The sequence below is a fragment of the Nycticebus coucang genome, chromosome 10, assembly GCF_027406575.1.
Source record: "Nycticebus coucang isolate mNycCou1 chromosome 10, mNycCou1.pri, whole genome shotgun sequence".
Lineage (NCBI taxonomy): Eukaryota > Metazoa > Chordata > Mammalia > Primates > Lorisidae > Nycticebus > Nycticebus coucang.
The window spans coordinates 55,895,570-55,920,094 of record NC_069789.1 but is presented as its reverse complement, the minus strand read 5'-3'; the positions used below and the strand labels follow the sequence as shown (position 1 = coordinate 55,920,094).

Genomic DNA, 24,525 nt, shown 5'->3' with positions numbered 1-24,525 from the left:
TGCCCTGGGTAGAGTGCTGTGGCATCATAGCTCACAGCAACCTCAAACTCCTGGCCTCAAATAATCCTCTTGCCTAAGCTTCCTCAGTAGCTGGGACTACAGGCATCTGCCACACCACCTGGGTAATTTTTAGTATTTTTACTATTTTTAGTAAAGACAAGGTGTCCCTCTTGCTCAGGCTGGTCTCAAACTCCTGAGCTCAAGCAATCCACCCACCTTGGTCTCCAAGAGTGCTAGGATTATAGGCATGAGACACTGTGCCCATCTTCATTTTTCCATATTTCAATTGGATTTTTCTTAACATCAGGCAATGACTTTGAAATGCCATCTACTCAGAATTCAGTCAATTTCATCTGTAAATCTTTAGGTGTCTTGGTGGTATCAACTGAATGAGGCTGAAATGCTAATTTGAAAGTGATATCATGATTCTCAAAGTCAGTGAACTTTTTATTGTATTTTCCAATTAGTAGGTCTACAGCAGCTGTCTATTCTTCAGATGTTTCACATATATTATCTTGTGAATAAGATATATCTTATCACAGATATTATCTTTTTTTTTCTTTTTTTTGGCCACACATCAGATATAGACTTAGTTTTACCTTGCTAAGAAATGTTCAAGTCGTTTTGATTTGACATGCTATTACATAGAAATGCTTCATTCCTTTAGAAATCTTCTTTCAATAATTCACATTGCTGATTTTATTCTCTGTAAAATTTAACTATCCATTCTTGCAGAGATAAAATTTTAGCTAACACCTGTCCCGGTGATAATCAACACACTTTTGAATGATACAATAAATCCACACTAAATTCAACTTTACCATGTTAGGAAACTGAAGATGCCATGTTGCATTTGCACAAATATAATTAATAATACTTATAACTTGTTGCAAAGTGTCACTTGAAAAAGTAGCTGTAGCAAGAAGATTTTGCTGATACAAGATACAATGAAAAGAAATGAAAGCATCTGGATCTGTTAATACATTTTTAAATCTGTGCAATAAACTCTTCATGTTTTCCCAGCATGGAAGGTACACTGTACATACGCTCACGAAATTTACTAAAACAGTCCAACTTCATGACATTTTTCTTGGGAGTTGTTGGCAAATGTCCATTCTCCTGTGGTCTGTTTACCAGAGTGCCCCCCAAAGTGTAGCAAAGAAAATCTTCCATTATGACCTGAAGTTTTAATATAAAGCTTGTGCTGAGTCAGTGTATCAGCTGATTCACCCAAAGCCATTGAATAATATAGTATATATAAACTTTCCTTTTGAAGTATTGCGAGAAGTTGTTCTATTAAGCTGAAGGCTAATTCATGCTGCTGGTCAGTTGCGGTTGTCCTTGAAAGAGGCAGTTGTTTGTACTTTGAAACCTTATCAGGGTGGAAGCATCCTACAACTTCAACAATGCATTCTTTCACAATTTATACACCACTGAATGTCTTCCCTTTCCCCCCAAGTATACCAGCTATTTTATGAGTTACTGCAGTAGCATTATTTCCAGTCTTATTGCAGCTTGAAAGAATTGCCTTTGCTTTTGCTTTCCATCTTTTAATTTCTTCTTGTGCCTCTTCTTCTAATTTAACATATTTGTGGTCTTATATCCCTACATGGTTCCCAATAGGTAAGAGCTTACCTCACTGCTTCTTGAATTTAAATCTGTTTTTCTCTCATGTGGGTATTTGCTCATCTGCAAGTTTCATATTAATGTTGAGAACATTGGATGCTTGCTTTTACATTCTTATGATACTTTACTTAGGAGGATGTTGTCCAAATCCTTCCAAGTAAATACAAAAGATGTAAAGTCTCCATCTTTCTTTATGGCTGACTAGCATTCCACGGTATACATATACCCTAGTAGATCCATTCATGGGTTGATGGGCACTTGGGTTGTTTCTATATCATTGCAATTGTGAATTGAGCTACTATAAACATTTGAGTGCAAAATTCTTATAGTAAAGTGATTTTTCCCTCTTCTGGATAGATACCTAGTAATGGGATTGTAAGAACAAATGGAAGTTCTATTTTTAGTTCTATTAGGAGTCTCCATACTTTCAAAAAAGGCCATATTAGTTTGCAATCCCACAAACAATGTGTAAGTGTTCCTTTCTCTCCTCATTCACATCAGCATCTGCAGTTTTGTGATATGGGTTATTCTTGCTGGTGTTAGATAATAATATCTCAAGGTGGTTTTGATTTGCATTTTTTTGATAATTAGGGATCATGAGCTTTTTTTTTTTTGCAGTTTTTGGCCAGGGCTAGATTTGAACCTGCCACCTCCGGCATATGGGGCTGGTGCCCTACTCCTTTGAGCCACTGGCACCGCTCCGATCATGAGCATTTTTTTTTTTTTTTTTTTGTAGAGACGGAGTCTCACTGTACCACCCTCGGGTAGAGTGCCGTGGCATCACACGGCTCACAGCAACCTCCAACTCTTGGGCTCACGCTATTCTCTTGCCTCAGTCTCCCAAGCAGCTGGGACTACAGGCGCCCGCCACAACGCCCGGCTATTTTTTTGTTGCAGTTTGGCCGGGGCTGGGTTTGAACCCGCCACCCTCAGCATATGGGGCCGGCGCCCTACTCACTGAGCCACAGGCGCCGCCCGATCATGAGCATTTTTAAGTGTTTCTTAGCCATTTGTCTGTCTATTCCATTCCTGTCTCGGGCTCGGTGATAAATGGGAGGTTGTTTGCTATTTTCTTGTTGATTAGCTTGAGTTTTCTGTAGATTCTGCTTATTAGGCCTTTGTCAGATTCATAACATGCGAACAGTTTCTCCGCCTCTAAAGATTGTCTGTTTGCTGTAGTTATTGTGCCCTTTGCTGTGCAGAAGCTTCTTAACTTGATCAGGTCTCATTTATTTATTTTTGATGTTGCTGCAACTGCCAGTGGAGGGCTCAACTGCAACTTACACTTTACCTAATGAATGCAAGCAATGTAACCTAATTGTATGTACCCTGATATTAATCTGAAAAAAAAAATTCCTAAAAAAGTAAATAAAAGTAAAATAAAATATTTGTGATCCTGATGAGTATTGTAATGCTGATGAGGACTAAATTTCTTTAATGTTGATATTGCAATATCACAAAACAAGCACATCATCATATCTTTAGCAGAAACGAGATAACATTGTAATTCCCAATCCTCATTAAGAAAAAATCTGTGTTCGGCCTGTGGCTCAAGGAGTAGGGCACCAGACCCATATATCGGAGGTGGTGGGTTCAAACCTGGCCCCAGCCAAAAACTGCAAAAAAAAAAAAAAGAAAAGAAAAATCTGTGTTCTTTCTTCAGCATTCTCTTGGTCTTCTTTGACATGAAGGGCTGTTAAGCAGACAGAATTAAAAACTACTGTCGAGCTGTTCAACTATTCACAAATTCCACTTCAAGCAGAAACACAGTACATGGTTGTCAAAAGCTGATAACAGACTGGCGTATTGACTACCATAAACTCTTGCCAACCAGCCTTGTGCAGTATTGAAACGGAGTTAAAACTAAATCAAGAACTTAGTAACTGTGAATTTCACCCTATGGTTAAATGTTCTAATTGTGCCTGTTCTATTTCATTGAAAATTATTTTATTCTTTGGTATTTTAAATATGTTCATTTTAAAAGTAAAATGGAAGTACAAAAGATGAACAAAAATGTATTAATAAAAATAGAAGAATTTGTCTTGTAAAATTTGGATTCAGTCAAGGGGCCACACTTAAGGACCTAGAAGGACACGTGACCGTATGGCCACAGGTTCCCCACGCTTACCCCAGATAGTTCTGACTGCATACACATAGTAGTATTTGTTGGTTTAGAGGAGAGCCGTACTTGTTTTATGAATTAAAAAATAGTCCTGACCTGGGAATAAGAATCTTATCCCAGCTTTCACACTGACTCACAGTGAAATCTAACTCTGTAACCTATCTGGGACTTGGTTTTCTGATCTGTAAAATAAGAGCTTATACTAGTCTTTCTAAGATTTCGCTCTGAAATTCTGTAATTAAGTGAGGGAATTTCTATGAAAGTGGCAAACTGTTAGACAGTAGACCGATGTGTGGGATGTTATGATAGTTCTAAGTTTAGACTATACATTCACTCAACACTTGGTTGATTGAGATCTGGCCCTGCAGGGCACATTGCCATGTGTTGAGAAGATGAAGGTGGTATTACATGACCCCTGATGGGTTCTAGTGGGAGAAGCAGACATGTAAATAAGCAATTATAATACAGTGTATTAATAGGTTCTTCAGTGCAGGGAAGTATGAAGTGAGGTTTGTCTTAGGAAGTTTTTTTGTGTCTTAGGAGAGTGGTAGTGTGGGAGAGAGGAGCATAGGGATTCCTAGGATGCGAAACAGCTTACCCAAGAAATAAAGGAGTATAAACAAATGGGGAGTGTTCCAGAACTACAGGTGTGTCATTGATGAGATTGGCTGAACACAGGTCTCTCGTAGGGGAATGGCAAGTGATGAGACTGGAGAGTTAGGCAGGACCTTGCATGCCACACTAAAGGCCTTATACTCTGGAGCCGGTGAAACCGAAGCCCTCTTAATGTTGTTTTAACTTTTAATTTTAAGATAATTTGAGACTTAAAGATTTCAAAAATTGTGAAAAAAAAAAATTCCTATATACCTTAACCCAAATTCCCAAAATGTTAAACTCTCATATATTTGTGGTACAAGAAATTAACATGGATAGAATATTAAAAGCTACTAATCTTACTCAAATTTCACCTTTTACTCCACTAATGTCCAATTTTTGGTTCAAGGTTCAGTTTGGAATCATGTTAGTATGTAGATGAACTATCTCCTTATTCTCCTCTAATCTCCAGTGATTGCTCTGTCTCTCTTTGTCTTTAATGATTTTGACCCTTTTGAAGAGTACTAGCCAGTGATTTCATACAATCACCCTCAATTTGGTTTTTCTGATGTTTCCTCATGATTAGATTCAGGTTGAACAATTTTGGCAAGAACACCATATTAAGTACCGTCCCATTCTTCTCACTGCATTATATCAGAAGACACTTGGTATTGATTTTTTCTATGGCGGGAAGTGAAAATTTTGGTTAGTTGGTTAAGTGGGTATCTCCCAGGTTGCTTTACTGTAAAGTTATTACCTTCCCTTTGTATGCTAATAAGTATCTGATGAGGATACTTTGAGACTATGTAAATATTCTGTTTCTCTTTCTTTTGGTTAATAATTTTTAACATCTAAAGATGTTTCTTTTCTCATTACTCAGGGAGGCACCTGTGGCTCAGTGGGTAGGGCGCTGACCCCATATACCAAGAGTGGTGGGTTTGAACCCGGCCCCGGCCAAACTACAACAAAAAATAGCTGGGTGTTCTGGCGGGCACCTGTAGTGCCAGCTACTCAGGAGACTGAGGCAAGAGGATCGCCTAAGCCCAAGAGTTAGAGGTTGCTGTGAGCTGTGATGCCATGGCACTCTACTGAGGGCAACAAAGTGAGACTCTGTCTCAAAAAAAAAAAAAAAAAAGAAAAGAAAGATTACTCTGAGATGTTTCAGTGTGAGAGAACTGCAAGAGCAGTGAGAAAGCTATTGCAGTAGTTCCTTTAACAGATGATGGGGTCCTGATCTAAGGCAGTGAGAGGAAGACTAGAGAAGATGAGAGAGGCATTCTGGCCATATTTGGAATCAGAATGATCAGGGTTTACATTCTGTGCTATAGATTTAAATCCTGGCAAAATTCTAAGATAGGAAAAAAAGTCACATTTTTTCTAGATTATCAAGTATCTATGTAGCCTCTGGGTTACTCCTCTACGAACCAGAGTGGCTGACTTTATTAAATATATTGTAGGTCTCATTACATGACATTTCACAAGGTGTTACTTCTCCTCCTGCATGATTCTCAGACCAAATTTCTGTCGTTCAACCCAGAGCTATTTCTAATCTCCAGCGTAGATGTGTTCACCCTTTGCTTATAGGATGTGAGCAAACCAGATGGTGTTCTCCACAGCTCAGAGTCTGCTTTCTTTGGTCCTTTTCCTAAATTTCTGCCACTTGCTGGTTTAGCTAGTATCCTTCTCTCTTGGGTTAAGAATGAGTGCTCTCTGCCCTAACACAAAACTTGGAACTATAGGCCATGATCTTATGATTCGATGGTATCAAGGAAGCATTTTTTGTTGGTTTTTCCAGAGAAAGAGAGAAATAAGTAAGCCAGAAAAAAAGAGAAAGGAAAGGAGGAAAGGCTCAGTTCTTACCTTCAGAAGCAGCGTAAGGAAATGTTTGTTTACTTGAGGGTGGTGAAGTTTAGCAGTGTAGCTTTGCAAGAAAGCTGGAAAAAGCATTTCAGTTTTTCATGACTGGGAGTTTGAATTTATAGAATCTCTTGCAGACAACTTTGGACTTGGCCTAAGAATTGGGTTGCTCCTAACCAGTAGTCAATGGTCTACTGGAACTAGGCAGCAGGAGAAGGAGTTTAGGGCAGGGAGTTGAGCTTTTTGCTCCAAAAGCTATGGAAAGAGTCTATCTTCTTCTATTCTGGAGTCCAGCTGGATTTTTGTGCCCTGTGAAACAACAGCTCTTTGAATATATTCCTGCTACTGCTGATGTGAGCTGATTAAAATGGCAGGCAGATGATGGAGGGAATGGTTACATGTTCCAGGCGGGAGGTCATGACAGTTGGATCTGTGATTGACAGAGGAATTTCAACATGCATTCTAGTCCTCAGAGAGTTTGTCTAAGTTCCCCAGGCCTGCCGCAAGCCATCCTCCAACACACTTGACTCCTTCTGGCCCACAAGACTTGCACTTCAGAGGTTTGGCTGAGTGTCCACAAATCAACTCAAGAAAGTAGTGATGAGCAGGGAAACCCTCTTTGGGAGTTACCACAGCATAGGAAAAAAACATCACACCAGGAATCAGGTAACCTGGATGGGGAACCTAGACCAGACTGTTTCTTTGTTTTTCTTATTGGTTTAATTTCCTACCACAACTTTGACATTTTCTTTCTGAACTTTGATTGTGATCTAAAGAAATAGTGAAGGAAGGCAAATTTGAATTAAAATCTGGTTCTCGGGCCTGAACCTGAAAATCTGAAGTTTTCAAATTTTGTAAAATTACAGGTAAGCAAAGCAGAGACTAGGAAGAAAAGGGCAGGCAGAGTTGTGACAACGAGCTCTCTTTTCTAGTTCTGTATTTTATGCATAGCGCTGTAATCCAAAAATAAAGAGATAAAATCTGGTCTTTTTTCTTTTAAAAAAAAATCTGGGGTGGCGCCTGTGGCTCAGTGAGTAGGGCGCCGGCCCCATATGCCGAGGGTGGCGGGTTCAAACCCAGCCCCGGCCAAACTGCAACCAAACAATAGCCGGGCGTTGTGGCGGGTGCCTGTAGTCCCAGCTACTCCGGAGGCTAAGGCAAGAGAATTGCTTCAGCCCAGGAGTTGGAGGTTGCTGTGAGCCACTCTACCCGAGGGCGGTACAGTGAGACTCTGTCTCTACAAAAAAAAAAAAAATCTGCTTCTAAATGTCTGTGTACTTGCCTAAGAAAATATTTCTTAACCTCTCTGGAATAGAGTTAATTAAAAATTATAAAAATACACTACAAACCTAGTGTACTCTTTATGCGTAGGGTTTACATAAAAGGTTGACATGCAGTAGCTTAGAGACCCCAATTCTCTCTCCTCAATTTGCTGGTTTCAACTTTGTGTATTTGGCTTCTCAGTCCTAAGGCCATGAGGAATGCGGAACCGACAAGTCCACCCCATCTCCAAGCTATAGAAGGACATCTTGATTAAATTAGCGTCAGGGGGGCGGAGAGAAAGGCACAGTCTCACAAAGGGTGTTTTGAGGAGCCTTGTAGCGCCTGTGGAGAATGAACGTCCTCGTTAACTATGGCCATGACCTGCAGCTCCACACATGCTGGAGACACAGCTCAATTGTCCCTAGGAGTTGGGGGGTGGGGATGATGAAGGGGAAAGGCCAGCCTCAGCCATGCTCTTCATCTCGACTTGAGAGGACAGCCTGGCATGGAAAGGCAGGAATGCCTGTTGTTGCTTTTTTTTTTTTTTTTTTGCTATAACTACAGCAAGCAATTCTTTGATCACAGTCTTTGTATTTGGAAGGAATTAAGAAGTATCCTTTGCTCTGGGTGTTCAAACCTTCTCGCTGCTCTTTGCTTCTCCTTTGGGTACTAAGAGGACTCCTGAAAGCACCCATTGTCTGCAGCCTTTTCCCACCCCCTTCCTGGAGGCTCCCCAAGAAGATTACTGCCGGAACTCTACAGGGCAAGAACAAGAAGCAGTGCCGCCAAGACAGTGCTCATCCTTGTCATTCACCCATCATCCTTCTCTGATTCAGCCTTATAAGTCAAGGCCAAAAGGCAGACAGATGGACTGTTGAAGGCTTCTCCAGGACCTTGCAGTTAGTGGAAAGCAATGATGCTTTCTAGCTGGGTGACCCCTTGCCTTAGTTCCATCTGCACTGTGACCAGGGGGCTTCACGAGACATGCTTTTGTCAGATACCCTTTGAACCACCAGCCATCCAAATACAGCAAGTGGATTTAAAAGCTGATTTAATTTTAGATGCCTTTCCTTTAACCATAATATCCCAACAGCTTATTTTTATAGCTCTGCATCTGATTCTCTTTTGAACAGATGGAATCACAACTTTCCCAGCAGTAAATACACCTGATGATTTTAAAACTGATAAATCAAGAATATTCTCCTGTATTATCCTGCTCTTTCTTGCTGTGAAGATTTATGGCCTTTCTTCCCTTCATCTTTACCCAATAATTATTAGGTACTTACAACATGAAGGGCATTGTACAAGATGAGGAGAATTCAAATAAGACAAAATACCATTGAACAGAAGTTTGCGAGCTCACCTTCCAACTCCACCATTTAATAACTGTTCCCATGGGCACATTGCTTGACCTCTCTAAGCCTTAGCATCCATAAGTACTAAGTGCTTTCTGTGCAGCAAATAGAGGGGTGAAATCTGAGCCGGGTTTTTAGTGAATGAAAATGATTTCACTAATTAAGACGAAAAAGTGAAGAGTTTGTGTGTGTGAAGGGGGAGTTGGGGTGGAAAGACATTCCATATGGAAGGAACAGGCTTCAGGATGAAAGCACAGAAATGTGTGAGTCCTCTTCAGAGGGTGGTGAGTAAAACAATTTGGCTAAATCAGAGTGTTGATGAGGAGAGTAGCCGGGACAAAGTTGAAAAGAGCCCTGAATGCCGCACTAAGGAGTTTGATCTTTATTCTGAGAGCACTAGGGAACCATAGAGGGTTTATTCATAGGAAAGTGATATAATGTTGTTGCTGTCTCAAAAAGATTGGGTCTCTAATTCAGGGACAGGGTAATAAGGACCTGTGATGTGGTAGCCGTGGCAGGAGGAATGAAAAACAAATGTCAGAGACATCATGAAGGCAAACTCAACAGCATGTGGCCACTTACTGGAGAGAGATTTAGAAGTCAGAGATTACTTCTTTCTGTTTTTATGCCCTAAGAAAGGCCAGTGTGCTGTTATAGAATTTGAGCTGTCTGGTAAAGCTGACTGACATTCTCACATGTGTCTTAGCAACTAGAGGCCCAAATCCTCCTCAGTCCCCAAATGGCCCCATATAATACTTTTGCACATGCCCATTTTTCAAGTTTCTTGTAGACTTCCTTCATTTGGTGAACTTGGGGATCACCAGGAGATCTCCGAGATTTGAATCTGGATTCCTAATAACTCAGCTAACTTTGAAGATACCCTTTATGAGGTATCTAAATTCAGCCTCCTCATCCTCTTTGATGGATTGTGGTTCTTGAAATACTACTGAGGAAGTAATGAGAAACCATATTTAAAACCTCAGGCTTGCTTTTCTCTTGTTTGACCAGAATGTTTTGGTCACCATGTCCTGGGAAATGAGCAACTTTAAAATATAAGTGCGGTAAGCCTCCACTGTCACCAGTATCCATTTATTCTTTCATACAAAGCATATTTCAGTACTTATTAGGTGGCCAGAATTGCACTGGACCTGGTGAGAGATGTAAATAAACATATACTAATCTGTGTTAAAAGTTTAAACTTAGAGTTGTGCTTCTGGAAAAGGTAGCTTAGGTAATTCAGACCAACCCTTCTGCTTCATTGGAGATCCTTTCCTTCAAGAGTCATCTTGCTATTCTAGAAAAGAATGCTGAGGGGTGAGAAGCTGAATAGATCTTTTAATAGACTTGTAGGGCTAGTAGGATGAAAACTGGAATTTAAGACCAAGGAAGGGGCACCCTGGCAAAATTCCCCAGGCTTTGGAACACCAAAAGTATATAACTTAGATGTGCGGATAAGCCAAAAATGGACTTCAGCAGTCTCACAGGAATTAAAGCCTTGTTTCAAATTATCTCAATTTCTACTTGGATTAAGGTGATCTAGGCTAGGTAGTGGCTAGGAGCAAGTTTAAATCTTCTCTAGAGGAAGATACTATTATCCTAGGCCTAATGTATCTCTCATTGTTTTTCACATGCAATGTTTGGCACTCAATTATAAATAATTAAGCGTATGAGGAAATGAGATCTGTGACCAAAAACTAAGAGAAAGAACAGACTCACAGGACATTCAGGTAATGGTGTTGTCAAGCACAAGCTTCAGATTAACTATATATAATATGTTTATGACATTAAATGATAAGAACAAAACTGGAAATAATGAAAAGGAATCAATTTAGAATGGATCAAAACATAAATGGCTGGCTCTGTGCTCATAGCTCAGCGAGTAGGGTGCTGGCCAAATACACCAAGGCTGGTAGGCTCAAGCCTGGCCCAGGCCTGCTAAAAAAACAATGACAACTACAATAAAAAAAAATAGCTGGGCATTGTGGCAGGTGCCTGTAGTCCCAGCTATACTGGGGAGGCTGAGGCAAGACAATCACTTAAGCCCAAGAGTTGGAGTTTGCTGTGAGCTGTGACACCATGGCACTCTACCAAGAGCAACATAGTGCAAAGAGTTTTTTAGGTTTAGCCATTTATGGTTTATTTTATTTATTTTATTTATTTTGAAGAAAATATAGGTGTAAGTCATTTCTGTGACCTTGAATTGGGCAAGGATTTCTTAGATATGGTACCTAAGCATAAGCAAGAAAAGAAAAAATAGATAATAGCGTGTTTTAAAGGACACTAACAAGAAAATGAAAAGACAACCTAATGAATGCAAGAAAATATTTTTAAATTATGTATCTCATATGGGTTTTGTATCCAGAATAAATAAAGAACACGTATAACTCAATAACAAAAAGACAAAAACAGCCCAATTAAAAAAATGAATATTAAAAACTTGAATGGAGATTTCTTCTAACGAGAGACACAAATGAGCAACAAGTACACAGAGAGATGTTTGACATGTTAGTTATTAAGAGTACTGTAAATCAAAAACACAATGCAATAACACTTCACACCTTCTAGGATGGCTATATTTTAAAAAGAAAGAAGGAAAGAAAACAAAACAAATGTTGGAGACAGTGTAGAGGAATTGGAACCCTTATACATTGCTGGTGAGATTGTAAAATGGTGCAAAGGCTGTGGGAAATTGACAGCTCCTGAAAAAAGTAAGCATAGAATTACCCTATGACCCAGCAATTCCATGCTTAGGTATATGCTCAAGAGAATTCAAAACATTTGCTCACACAAGAACTTATTTACAAATGTTTATAACACCATTTTGCATAATAACTAAAAAGTGGAAACCACCCAAATATTCATGAAGTGATTAATAGAACAAATTGAAACAAAATGTGGCATACCTATACAATTTAAACAAAATGTGCCATATCCATACGATAGAATATTACTTGGCCATAAAAAATGAAGTACTGATACATGCTACAGCAGAGGGAACCCTGCAAACATTATGCCAAATGAAATGTGATGAACACCAAGACTACATATTACGTGATTCCATTTATAGTAAATGTTCAGATTATGCAAATCCATAGAGACAGAAAATAGATTCATGGTTGCCAGAAGCTGGGGAAACGGAAATGAGGAGTGACTAATAAGAAGTATGAGTTTTCTTTTGGATTGATAAAATGTTCTGGACATAAATAGTGGTGATAGTTGTTCAATCTTGTGCGTATACTAACAACCACTGAGTTATGTACTTTGAAATGTGAGTTGTATGGTATGTGAATTATAGCTCAGCAATTAAAATAAAAAAGAAGAATCAAAGGAATTTTAGTGCTGAAAATGTAGTTAACTAAAATAAAGAGTTCAATATGTAGATTAAACAGCAGATTAGATAAAGCTGAATGGATAATTAATGAACTGGAAGATAGGTCAGAAAACAATACATACTGAAGCTTGGAGAGATAAAGGGATGAAAAACACAGAAACTAGGATAAGAAGCTTGTGGGATATGGGAGTAGGCCTAACATGCATATATTTGAAGTCCCAGAGGAAGAGAACGAAGAGAATGGTGTAGAAGCAATATTTGAAGAGATAATAGGCGTGAATTGCCTGAACTAACAGACATGGAGTTGTGGATTGAAGAAGCATTTTAAACTTCAAGTAGGATAAATACAAAGAAAATTACATGTAGACACATTATAGTAAAATTGCTGAAAACCATGCCAGAAAGAAATCTTTAAAGCAGCCAGAGGTTAAAAACAACAACAACAAACTTACTACTTACTATGTTTAAAGGAGCAGCAGCAAGTTGACAGCAGACTTCTCCACAATAAAAACAATAATAATAGAAGGTGACAATGGAATGAAAGTATAGAAAGTAATATTCTTCAAAAATCAAAGTGAGCTAAAGGTGTTTACAGACAAGAAAAATCTGAGAAAATTTATCACCAGCAGACTTGCACTAAAAGAAATACTAAGTGGTATTCTTTAGGAAGCAGAAAGAAAATTATCCCAGATAGAATCTTAGAAATGCAGTTAAGAATGAAGCAACAGGCTCAGCGCCTGTAGGTCAGTGGTTAGGGTGCTGGCCGCATACATCAAGGCAGGCGGGTTTGAACCCAGCCCAGGCTTGCTAGACGACAATGACAACTGCAACAAAAAAATAGCCGGGCAGTGTGGCAGGCACCTGTAGTCCCAGCTACTTGGGAGGCTGAGGCAAGAAAATTGCTTTAGCCCAAGAGTTTGAGGTTGCTATGAGCTGTGATGCCCTGGTACTTTACCGATGGCAAGATAGTGAGACTCTGTCTCAAAATAAATAAATAAATAAATAAATATTATAAAACAAAGAATGAAGCAACAAAAACTATACATAAAAATATGTATCTAAGTGAATAATTGCTGTTAAAAAAACAATAATATCCTGTGAGGTTTTGAATATATGTAAAATTAATATAAATGACAATAATGAAATCAACAATAGAATCTATGTCTGCACAGGGTAGGGAAAATGGGTTTAAAGATATGTTTCAGGAAGTAATAAGGGTTAATTCATATTAGAGTTTGGCAAGTGAAGGATGCATGTTGTAATTTATAGTAACTAATGAAAGAATAATATCACTTCTAATCAAAGAGAGGGAAAAACTCGATTAGTAAAAAAATACTTCAAATGATGGAAAAAAAGATTCTGGTAAAGGCCAAAGCTATAGTGATATAGAACAGAGTAATGGTTTCAGTGATTAAGGGTAGAGGAGGGTTTAACTACAAAGGGCAGCATACAAGAATTTTTTGATGGGTGATGGAACCACTTTATGTCTTAATTGTGGTAGTGGCTCCACAACTCTCTTCATTTGCCAAAGCACGTAGAACTCTATTCCAATAAGAGTGAATTTTATAGCATTTTTTTTGTAAATGGGAGGAAAAAAAGAAGGTAAGAAAAGAGAGGAAAGGACAAGCAGAGCAAATAGATAGCAATAGCAAATGTGTAAGGAATAACAATAAATGTAAATTGGCTTATGTGAATTAAAAGACAAATTTTTTAAAAACTAAACTGAAATATATATTGCCTATAAAAGAATAGATACATTTTATTTTATTTTTTTCACTGTTAACTCTTAGATCTTACAGACATACTTCAAATCTAAGGGATACAGAAAGGTTTAAAGAAACAAAGTGATTAGAAAAGCTAGCTATGATAAAATCACACCATATCGATTTTAATGTAGAAAGTATTGTTAGATATAAAGAAAGGCATTTCCTACTAAAGATACAATTTCTCCAGGAAGAAGTGTATACTTAATAATATATACAAATAAAAAATGGACAGAATTAACCAGCCTGAGCAAGAGCGAGACCCCATCTCTACTAAAAAATAAATATATAAAGGGCCATGGTGGCTCATGTCTGTAATCCTAGCCCTCCGGGAGGCCAAGGTGGGTGGACTGCTTGAGTTCAGGGGTTTGAGACCAGCCTGACCAAGAGCAAGACCTCGTCTCTACTGGCTCAGCCCCCATAGCTCAGTGGTTAGGGCACTGGTCATAAGCACTGGGGCTGGCGGGTTCCAGCCTGGCCTTGGCCTGCTAAACAGCAAAGACAACTACAACAAAAAAATAGGCAGGCGTTGTGGTGGGTTCCTGTAGTCCCAGCTACTTGGGAGGCTAACGCAAGAGAATCACTTAAGCTACGATGCCACAGCACTCTAGCCAGGGCGACAGTGAAACTGTGTCTCAAAAAAAGAAAAAAAAAAAATGGACAGAATTAAAATGGGCAAATGGACAAATCATCAACCCCAGTGAGAGATTTAATACACCTGCCTTAGAGAACAATTAAACGACTAGGCTAATAAAAAAAAATCTGTGAAAATGTAGAAGACTCACAGAATAATAAACTTGATCTGAATGACATATATGGGTACTGGGCCTGACAACTGCAGATAAATAGATACGCATTCTTTTCAAGTGCACATGGAACATTTATAAAGTTTAAACCTCAATTGGACAAGAAAATTTAAAAAGATTAGGTGAGAAATCAGAGCTGGAGTTTGGAAATCTCCAGTTCAAAATTTTGGGCATTTTCCTTCTCACAATTCAATGAATTTTTTTTTTTCCCCCAGTGGCAGAGAGATACTGGTAAGAGAAAAAGTGTCCTGCTCCTAGGATATAGTTATTTTAAATTGTATATGGTCCATGACTTATGGGAATGGCTGCACATGTGATTAGTGTGGGCAAGCACAAGAGACTATAAACCACCCCTGCAGCTGAAGAAAGCTGATGCAGGCTCAAATCTCCATCCTAGTCCCTTGCGTTCTACTTCTCTGCCAGTAAAGACTACTCAGTCTCCCAAAGTTGGCTTTACGCCACTCTTAGGTCCAATCCTGGCACCTGGGATGTCAGGAAAATGCTCTCAGGCCAGGCACAGTGACTCATACCTGTAATTCTAGCACTTTGGTAAACTGAGCGGGGAGGGAGCCCTTAAAGCTAGAAGTTCAAGACCAGCCTGGACAATACAGACTTCATCCCTACAAAATATTTTTTTAAAAATTGCCAGGTGTGGTAATGTGCCCCTGTAGTCTAGCTCGTCTGGAAGCTGAGGCAGAAGCATCATTTGAGCCCGGGGTTTGAGGCTGCTGTGAGGTATGATCACCACTGCATTCCAGCCTGGGCAGCAGAGTAAGACCCTGTCTCTAGAAGAGAAAAAGAAACCGCTCTTTTCAGAATTGAAACCTAAGGAGCTTCTCTTTCTTTCTCAGCAGTAGGATTCTAAGGCAACATCAGGACTTCTAAAACTACACAGATCCCTCGATAAACTGGCTTTGCTGCTGGGTTCCTCTTTCTTTTAAAAGTATTTTATCAGCAATTTTCCTAGTGCCCCCGGCATTTCCTGTGCGGGTGCTGCTGACTGTTTTACTTCCTACCAGGCTGCCCTCCTCCTTGGTAGTCACACTGCCAACTCTCAGATAAGCTCTGTTAACTCCTGTTCTTCCAGCCTCCTGGCCCAGCCATCTGGGAGCCGCACAGGCATTCCTCCCTTCCCCCAGCTCCTAGAATTTCTTATTGTAGTAGGGCACACGCTTTCAAGCACCTTATCATTCTGGCTCTTTCCCCGCCTTCTCTCCCAGTTCCAAGCCACTGATTGCTTTTCCTCGTGAGTTCATTTTTTTTTTTTTAATTTTTTTATTAAATCATAACTGTATACAATGATATGATTATGGGGCATCATACACTCACTTCATAAACCATTTGACACATTTTTATCACAGTGGTTAACATAGCCTTTCCGGCGTTATCTCAGTTACTGTGCCAAAACATTTACATTCTACATTTACCAAGTTTCGCAAATACCCCTGTAATATGCACCACAGGTGTGATCCCACCGATTCCCCTCCCTCTACCCACCCACCCCCCTTTCCCACTTCCCCCTTTTGTTAAGTTGTAGCTGGGTTATAGCTTTCATGTGACTAGAGGAGAATGCAGGGAAAACCCTTGAAGAAATTGGTCTGGGTGAGTATTTCATGAGGAGAACCCCCCGGGCAATTGAAGCAGCTTCAAAAATACACTACTGGGACTTGATCAAACTAAAAAGCTTCTGCACAGCTAAGAACACAGTAAGCAGAGCAAGCAGACAGCCCTCAGAATGGGAGAAGATATTTGCAGGGTATAACTCTGACAAAGGTTTAATAACCAGAATCCACAGAGAACTCAAACGCATCAGCAAGAAAAAACAAGGGATCCCATCGCAGGCTGGGCAAGGGATTTGAAGAGAAACTTCTCTGAAGAAGACAGGCGCACGGCCTTCAGACATATGAAAAAATGCTCATCATCTTTAATCATCAGAGAAATGCAAATCAAAACTACTTTGAGATATCATCTAACTCCAATGAGACTAGCCTATATCACAAAATCTCAAGACCAGAGATGTTGGCGTGGATGCGGAGAAAAGGGAACACTTCTGCACTGCTGGTGGGAATGCAAATTAATCCACTCCTTTAGGAAAGATATATGGAGAACACTCAGAGATCTAAAAATAGATCTGCCATTCAATCCTGTAATTCCTCTGCTGGGCATATACCCAGAAGACCAAAAATCACAACATAACAAAGATATTTGTACCAGAATGTTTATTGCAGCCCAATTCATAATAGCTAAGTCATGGAAAAAGCCCAAGTGCCCATCGATCCATGAATGGATTAATAAATTGTGGTATATGTATACCATGGAATACTATGCAGCCTTAAAGAAAGATGGAGACTTTACCTCTTTCATGTTTACATGGATGGAGCTGGAACATATTCTTCTTAGTAAAGTATCCCAAGAATGGAAGAAAAAGTACCCAATGTACACAGCCCTACTATGAAACTAATTTGGGACTCTCACATGAAAGCTATAACCCAGCTACAACTCGTGAGTTCATTTTATAGCTGCTGAGAGATTTGTGCTCTTGTGTTGCCTGTTCACTTTTGTGTCTTTTGTCCCTGGTGTCCCAGTCTTCTCAAGGGTGCCCACAGTCACCTGGATACCATTTCTATGCCTTTAGTGTTCTGCTTAGAAAATGGGTGATCACTCATCTTCAGAATGACCTCAAGAAGTGCTTTGGCATGCAAGGTCAGAGCCCAAAGACCTACACTCCCACTACATAAATCATTATCCAAGAAAGGAAAAGATGGAAATTTGCCAGGAAAAGGATCACAGTGGTGGTTTAAGAAATAAAGACTCAGACTTGATCGTCTCTTTGATTTCATAAATTTGCACTTACTTTCTTGGTATTAGGACAGCTCTTTCAAAAAGAGTAGAACAATCATGGAGGAACATTTAGAATGTTATAGGACTGTGCTTCAGACTGTGCTATTAGGGGTCTTGGGAGAGCAGAAGGCCCCAGCCCCCAACTTCCTAGTCCCAGTCCTGTGGCTCAGTCTTGTCTGGATTACGTGTTTCCCTGATAAGAGGCTTCGGTCAGTTGTAATAGAGCATAGTAAGCATCCACAGAGTGTAGAAACTGCATCTGTGTCAAGGAACAGATTTTTCATTACTTGTGGGTTATCATCAAGTGTTACTGCTCACACATTCCAGGCGCTCCTGGAAAACCCTTGAGGAAATGGCTTTCAGAAGAAAGTACCCTAGAGGAGAGAAATCCTACTTTCATTAAACCAGAACTTGATCATGGATAGTCTTGGTATTCTGTGACCTAAGCGGTAGGGAGCTCTTACCTTTGGATGTTTAATTCATGACCCCAGTTGAACATGTCCTAGTTATGCAGCTGAGGAAGATCTTTTCTATTTAACCCACCTGGAGGAATAGAAGGTAATTACACCCTCTTTAATTTCCTTCTTCCACCCCCAGCCCCACCATTGCCTCCTTTCTGCTAAATACTTTTTTCGTCTTTGCTTTGAGTTTTTGTTTTGTTTTATTTTCTCTCTACAGGTATGCACCACCATGCCTGGCTAGTTTTTCTATTTTTAGTACAGGGTCTCATTCTTGCTCACTCTGGACTAGAACTCCTAAGCTCAAGCAATCCACCTGCCTCTGCCTCCCAAAGTACTAGGATTACACTCGTGATGCACTGCTCCTGGCCACCAATTATCTCATTATTATTGTTATCCTATTTTACAAATGTGGAAGCTGAGGCATGGAGTGTTTAAATAACTTACCCAAAGTCACGTAATTGCAAAATAGAAGCGGGATTCAAATCCTACTCCAGATCCTGTGTGTTTAACCTTTTTCTAATACTACTTGTGTTCCATGATAGAATCCTGAATAGCTGTGTGACCCTGGAAAAGTCATTTCAACTTCTTAGGCTTATCTCTGAAGTGTAATCAAAGGGAATTCATGTGGGTGACTTCTGATGGAGTTGCCACTTTTAGTAATCTATGCGAATAAAACACCACTTTATTGTTTTATTCTTGTCATTATGTGTTCAGGCCAAAATTAAACATTAGTTGATTCAGAAGCTGATTAATTTATAGCTTCTGTATGCAAAGCAGTGAGTTGGGCACTAAAGAGGATTCAGAAAGATGCTTAAGAAGTTATGGTCTGGGCGGTGCCTGTGGCTCAAAGAGTAGGGTGTCAGCCCCATATACCGGAGGTGGCGGGTTCAAACCCAGCCCTGGCCAAAAAACTGCAATAAATAAACAAACAAACAAACAAATAGTAAGACACTCAGGTGTGAATTTGCTTAAAAAAAAAAAAAGAAGAAGTTATTGTCTGTCTCTTCCATTAGTTTCAGATAGTTTCATGTTTTAGTAGCTTTGGGATTTTCTTTTGTAGACGAAGTTCTTCAGATAATGAAACAGAAATCAAATTGAGAAACCATTCATATTTCACAAGATGAATCCCGAAACATGTACTGGCTCTTAAACTGTGTCAAGTTTCTGACATTTTCTTTTAATATAAAACTTTGTCACTAGGAAAGTTTAACAATACCCAATAACTTCTTATAGCGGGAGCAACGGGTGAGATTAGTTTTTATGGTGCTTACAAGCTCAAGGGATCCTTTAAAAATGGAATGTGACTGCTTTGGGAGTCACTTATACTGAATCAGTGTAGCATTATAACCTGAAATATCCATTACTAATTTAGAAAGACAAACTTAAAGAATTTACTGTGTAATAGCTGTAATTTTTGAAAGCAGATTTCTGTTTCTGGCAAGCCAGATCCAATATCTATCTTGCTCTGGAGTTAGGGTATAGTGTGGAAATCTCTTGGCTGAGATAGCAACAAAAATTGATCTTAAACTGAAAATTAACTTAAGAAATTTCATTTATAGGCTTGGCGCCTGTGGCTCAAGCGGCTAAGGCGCCAGCCACATACACCTGAACTGGCAGGTTCAAATCCAGCCTGGGCCCACCAAACAACAATGACAGCTGCAACCAAAAAATAGCTGGGTGTTGTGGCAGGTGCCTGTAGTCTCAGCTACTTGGGAGGCGGAAGCAGGAGAATCGCTTGAGCCCAGGAGCTGGAGGTTGCTGTGAGCTGTGATGTCACTGCACTCTACCCAGGGCGACAGCTTGAGGCTCTGTCTCAAAAAAAAAGAAATTTCATTTATAATAATGCCTTTGAGATCAGAAGAATAGCATTCTGATGGGATTAGAGATCAGATTAATGTCCATCTTTCTCGGCAAATTGTAAACTTTTGAACTCTCTGTTTCATATTCAAACCACTAGTGCCTGACACATAATGTTTTTCTATAAATATTTGCTGATGGATTCTTTATTGCTCACTTCCTAAAATCCAGCCATTTGTCCCTTGCTGGGATCCGGTAATCAAACTTACTTTGAAACAGCCAATCAGCCATAGCACTAGGGCAAGTTTTTTAGCTCCTGTCTTGGTTGGTGGGTTGTAGTACCTACACCACTGTTTTCTTTATTAATTCCATAATTACAGTGTTTTGTATGTACCCAGTCTTTTTAAACTTTGTGTATAGTAACTCATTAATAAGTTGTAAAATAAGTTTAGTGAGTTATGACCAACATAAACAAATAAGAAAGAGTAGGAAATATATTACATGTACTACATGAAAGTACTTTTATTGTAGACATGCATATTATACTATATTACAATAAAAACATGTATTTTTTTTCTTTAACATCCTGTTCTACCCATTAGGAGGCAGAAGCACCTCAGGTGTCCCTCTTATGGCAGCTCCTAGCCTATCTCTTTATAAAAGTTTTACAAATCAGTATATTTATATTTTATAAATTCTTGGGCTCCCCAGAGCATAAGGTATTGGAGCTCAATGTAGAGCCATCAATGTGGTATCCAAACCAATAGTGAATGGTGAATAGAAAGAGCTCTGCTTGCTTTATATGCAAGTAGCATGGTTGAGGGAAGATGTAGAACTCATTCCTGAGCTCTGACCTGCTGGATCTCCGCTCTGAACCCCTGCAGCCTCCAGCACCCAGCATCACACTGAGCCACCTATTTTGGTAGACTGAACTGGGTGGGGGAGAGGCCAGGCACAGTGCCCACCATCACCTAGCATTGGCCTGGCTGCCAAACAGCCTCTCCTTTAAGCAATATTCTCCCCACCAAAAGCATTTCAGGCAAAGAGCCAGCTCATGAAACTTGGCCTCTTTGGAGTGGTGAGCAAGTACCCCTGAAACCATCACCTTATGTCTGGTGGCATTTTTCCCGCTGCCAGAGCCTAATGTAGGGTCATATCCCTTTCCTCTGAAATCTGTAAAAGTAAATGTAATTTTAAACTGAATTTGTTTTTTCTTAACAGTTGGTCTCTGAAGCTCAAAGAATCTTTGAGGTAGGGAGGGGATGCTGGCACTGGGAGAGGATATATGGAATATATGTGCCCTTGAGAATCAGATTCTTTTTTGGAAAATCGCTGACACAGGCTAATCAGCACTGAACTAAATGACCCTACTGTTTCTACCTGCTGACAGGCTCAGCCCTGGGATAGGGCTGAAATTAGCTCTTACCACATGGCAGAGCATGCCTTCCCTTCCTCCAACCCTTTTTTCATATAAGTAGGGGATAATTTTGTGCCTGTCAAATAATACAGTTTTGAAGTGTAGATAGCCAATAAACAACAGCCCCACCTCAATCCTGACTTAGAAAGCACATTCGTGGTGATGTAAATAGTGCTAAAAATCAGGTAATAGATAATTTCCCTGGTTTGAAAACCTTTTCAGAATTGATGTTCTTTGGGAAATGTTAATGAGCAAAACCATTCAAGCCCAGGGAGTGTATTGATTTAGTGAGCACCAAAGATGAATAACCAGCCTAGTGTCCAGGTAGCCAATGTGTTTGCATATATTTTTGCTGCTATATCCTTTCTGTGAGTAAGCAGGCATTGGAACATTACAGTCTTGGGGAGATGATGCTGTGCATTTCAGTTCTGTTTCCAATGCCGTTATCTGTTGGAAAAGGAAGCTTCCCTACCCATTTTGTAAGCACAGAATTGGCAGGAGCTGTTGCAATCTCATTGTCTTCCGATCAGCTCCTCCTCAGCAGCAGGCAGAGTGAAACACTCTGGCCAAATGGTTGTGCTGAGTTTCAAAATAAAAGATCCCAGTCTGAGCACAGCGTCTCACTTCCCATTCCACAGAACCAGCATTGTTAACTGTGCCACATCTCTATTCTAAATTTAGGCATCTTTTTTTTTTTTTCCAGGCAAAGATTTCTATGCAAACATTTAAGAGAAAAACTTTGCCCAAAGTAATTTTCCCCCCGACTTCTATTTGGTTTCCTGCAATGTTTAGATGACTCATTCTATTCCAAGAAATTTTAAAGAAAAGAGATGCGGGCTGTGTATTAGTGTACAAAGACTGCTCTGTAAATTCTCTTTTTCTTCCCTGCCTAGAAACCCCTTGCTTTTTTTTTCAGGGAATGGAAAGGCTCTACAGTCTTCATTGTCATATACTCAGTCTCATCAGGTTTTGTTGTTCTCAGGAATAAATGTCTCCCTTGTCTTTGGGTGGGGCCCCCTGCGGGTTTCCAGCTAGGTCAACCCCTCTGCAGTGGCCAGCACGGAAGCCCTTCCTCGGGTCACGTTTTCCACCAAAGGCACACAGTTAAGGTTTCTGAAATAGAGAACAGGTTGCCTTTTATCATCTGCGAGAAGAGAGAAGCTGACAGTTCCCTGCCTCTCTTTTGGTGTCAGAATTGTGCCTGATTGCTAGGGGTTATATCGAACATTTTAACTGGGTGAGCTACTCCTGTATTTCCAGCCCAACCCTCAGCCAGAGGGAGCAGTAAGTCAGATTGCTTCAGCAGCCTGTTCAAATAAACAGGGATAATAGTTGAGGGTCCTCCCAACTAATCAGTACATGAAAGGAAACATCTGCCTGGGCTTAATTGCTTTTTATTGGTTACACTTTCCCCCTCTCTCCTCTTTTCGCCCCTTCCCCTCTCTGGGACTAAGTTATTTAAGTCCTGGGTAAGCAACAGGGTAGAGGAAGAGGAGCTTTCTTCTTTAACCTCTGCCATTTAAATATAAGGAAGTAACTAGTAAGAGGATGGGAGGCTGATGGGGGAGCTGGCCTGGAGGTGGGAGGGCAGGGCAGTGGGAAGTGATACTTGTGGTCACTTACTGACCCTGTTGCTGACTTTGGGGTTGGTGGTGAGTCATTTTGCCTCATTTCAACCTCCTAGGGCCTTTAGCGAAGCTCAGCTTTCCTCTCAATGGGAAAGACAGTCTGGTATGTGAGATCATACGTGAAAGGCATTCCTTCTTCTGGTTTCTTCCAGTGGTTGAGGTCACTGTATGAGAGACACTGGGAATAGTAAATTTAAGACTGACAAAATGCCCCTGAAGCCATCCATTTTCTCGAGTATCTGGGTCCCCAAGGAGAACTTGCTCATTATCTTCTACACCATGGTGTATAGCTCACCACCCGTTCACTGAAGGAGGTGATGTTTGAAATAATATGGGCTCAAGATGCCAGGCAAAAGATCGTGTAGAATCACAGAATGGCAAAGATCTTTGACATGTTTTAGCTGAAGGTTTTCATTTTATGGAAATGAAAATAGAGGCCCAAAGAGATGAACTAGGTTGTCCAAAGTTATTTCCTTGGTAATGTAGGAGCTAGGAATAGAAGGAGAATCTTGCAGTTGCTAATTAATGGCTCTTTCCACTTCTTTCCCTACTACAAGGGGTAAAAATTCATGCCTGCTCTTGACAGAGGGTACACACATGTGTTATATTTTATAATGAATATCACAGTACAAAAATTGGTAAAGAACACCTTAATAGAAAAATGACAAACCATAAAAGAAAAACAAAAATGACTGATACACATGTTCATTTTTGTTTTTATTTTTTTGAGACAGAGTCTCACTACATCGCCCTCGGTAGAGTGCTGTGGTGTCACAGCTCACAGTAACCTCAGAATCTTGGGCTTAAGTGATTCTCTGGCCTCAGCCTCTCAAGTAGCTGGGACTACAGGCATCCGCCACAACACCTGGCTATTTTTTTGTTGTAGTTGTCATTATTGTTTGGCAGGCCCTGGCCGGGTTTTAACCCACCAGTCCTGGTGCATATGGCTGGCGCCCTACCCACTGAGCTACAGGCGCCGAACTGATAAACATGTTTTTTTTTTTGGCCAGGGCTGGGTTTGAACTCGCCACCTCCGGCATATGGGACCGGCGCCCTACTCCTTGAGCCACAGGTGCCGCCTGATAAACATGTTTTTAAAAATGCTCAGAATCACTGGAATCAAAGGACTTCAAATTACTGTAGGATAGCACATCAAATTGTCAAGACAATAAAAAATGAAATAAGCATTCTTATATGCTGCTGGTGGTGTTGTAAATTGGCAAAGTTTTTCTCAAGGGCAACTTACTAGTATGAGTAGTCTTTGACCCAGCAATGTTACTTCTAAGAGAAAATAATGTAAGATGTGTATAAATTATATACAAAGTAATTTAGCATAGCCTTTTTTATCACAAAATTTGGAAACAAAGCAAAGTCCATGAATACCAGCTGCATCAATATATGTTAAAATGCAATAAAAGATAATATATGGGGAAATGCTCACTTCATGTTTCTGAATAGGATACACAACAGGATTTATAATGCCATTCCAATTTTGTTAAAACAACAAGAGAGAGAAGATTAGAAAAATATATAACAAAGTCTAGAGTGTAGATTTCTTAGTGGTAGGAATTAAGGGTTACTTTTTCTTTTTTGAGGTTTTCTACAGTTTCCTTATGTATTACAATAAACCCATATTACTTTTGTAATCAGAAAACTTTTTTTTT

General features: G+C 39.9%; 1 protein-coding gene across 6 annotated transcripts in view; it reads left to right on the top strand.

Annotated features, from left to right (window-relative positions):
- Positions 1-24,525, top strand: part of SRGAP2 (SLIT-ROBO Rho GTPase activating protein 2) — a 270,004-nt gene that overhangs the window by 169,848 nt on the left and 75,631 nt on the right. The gene's annotated exons all lie outside the window — the stretch shown is intronic.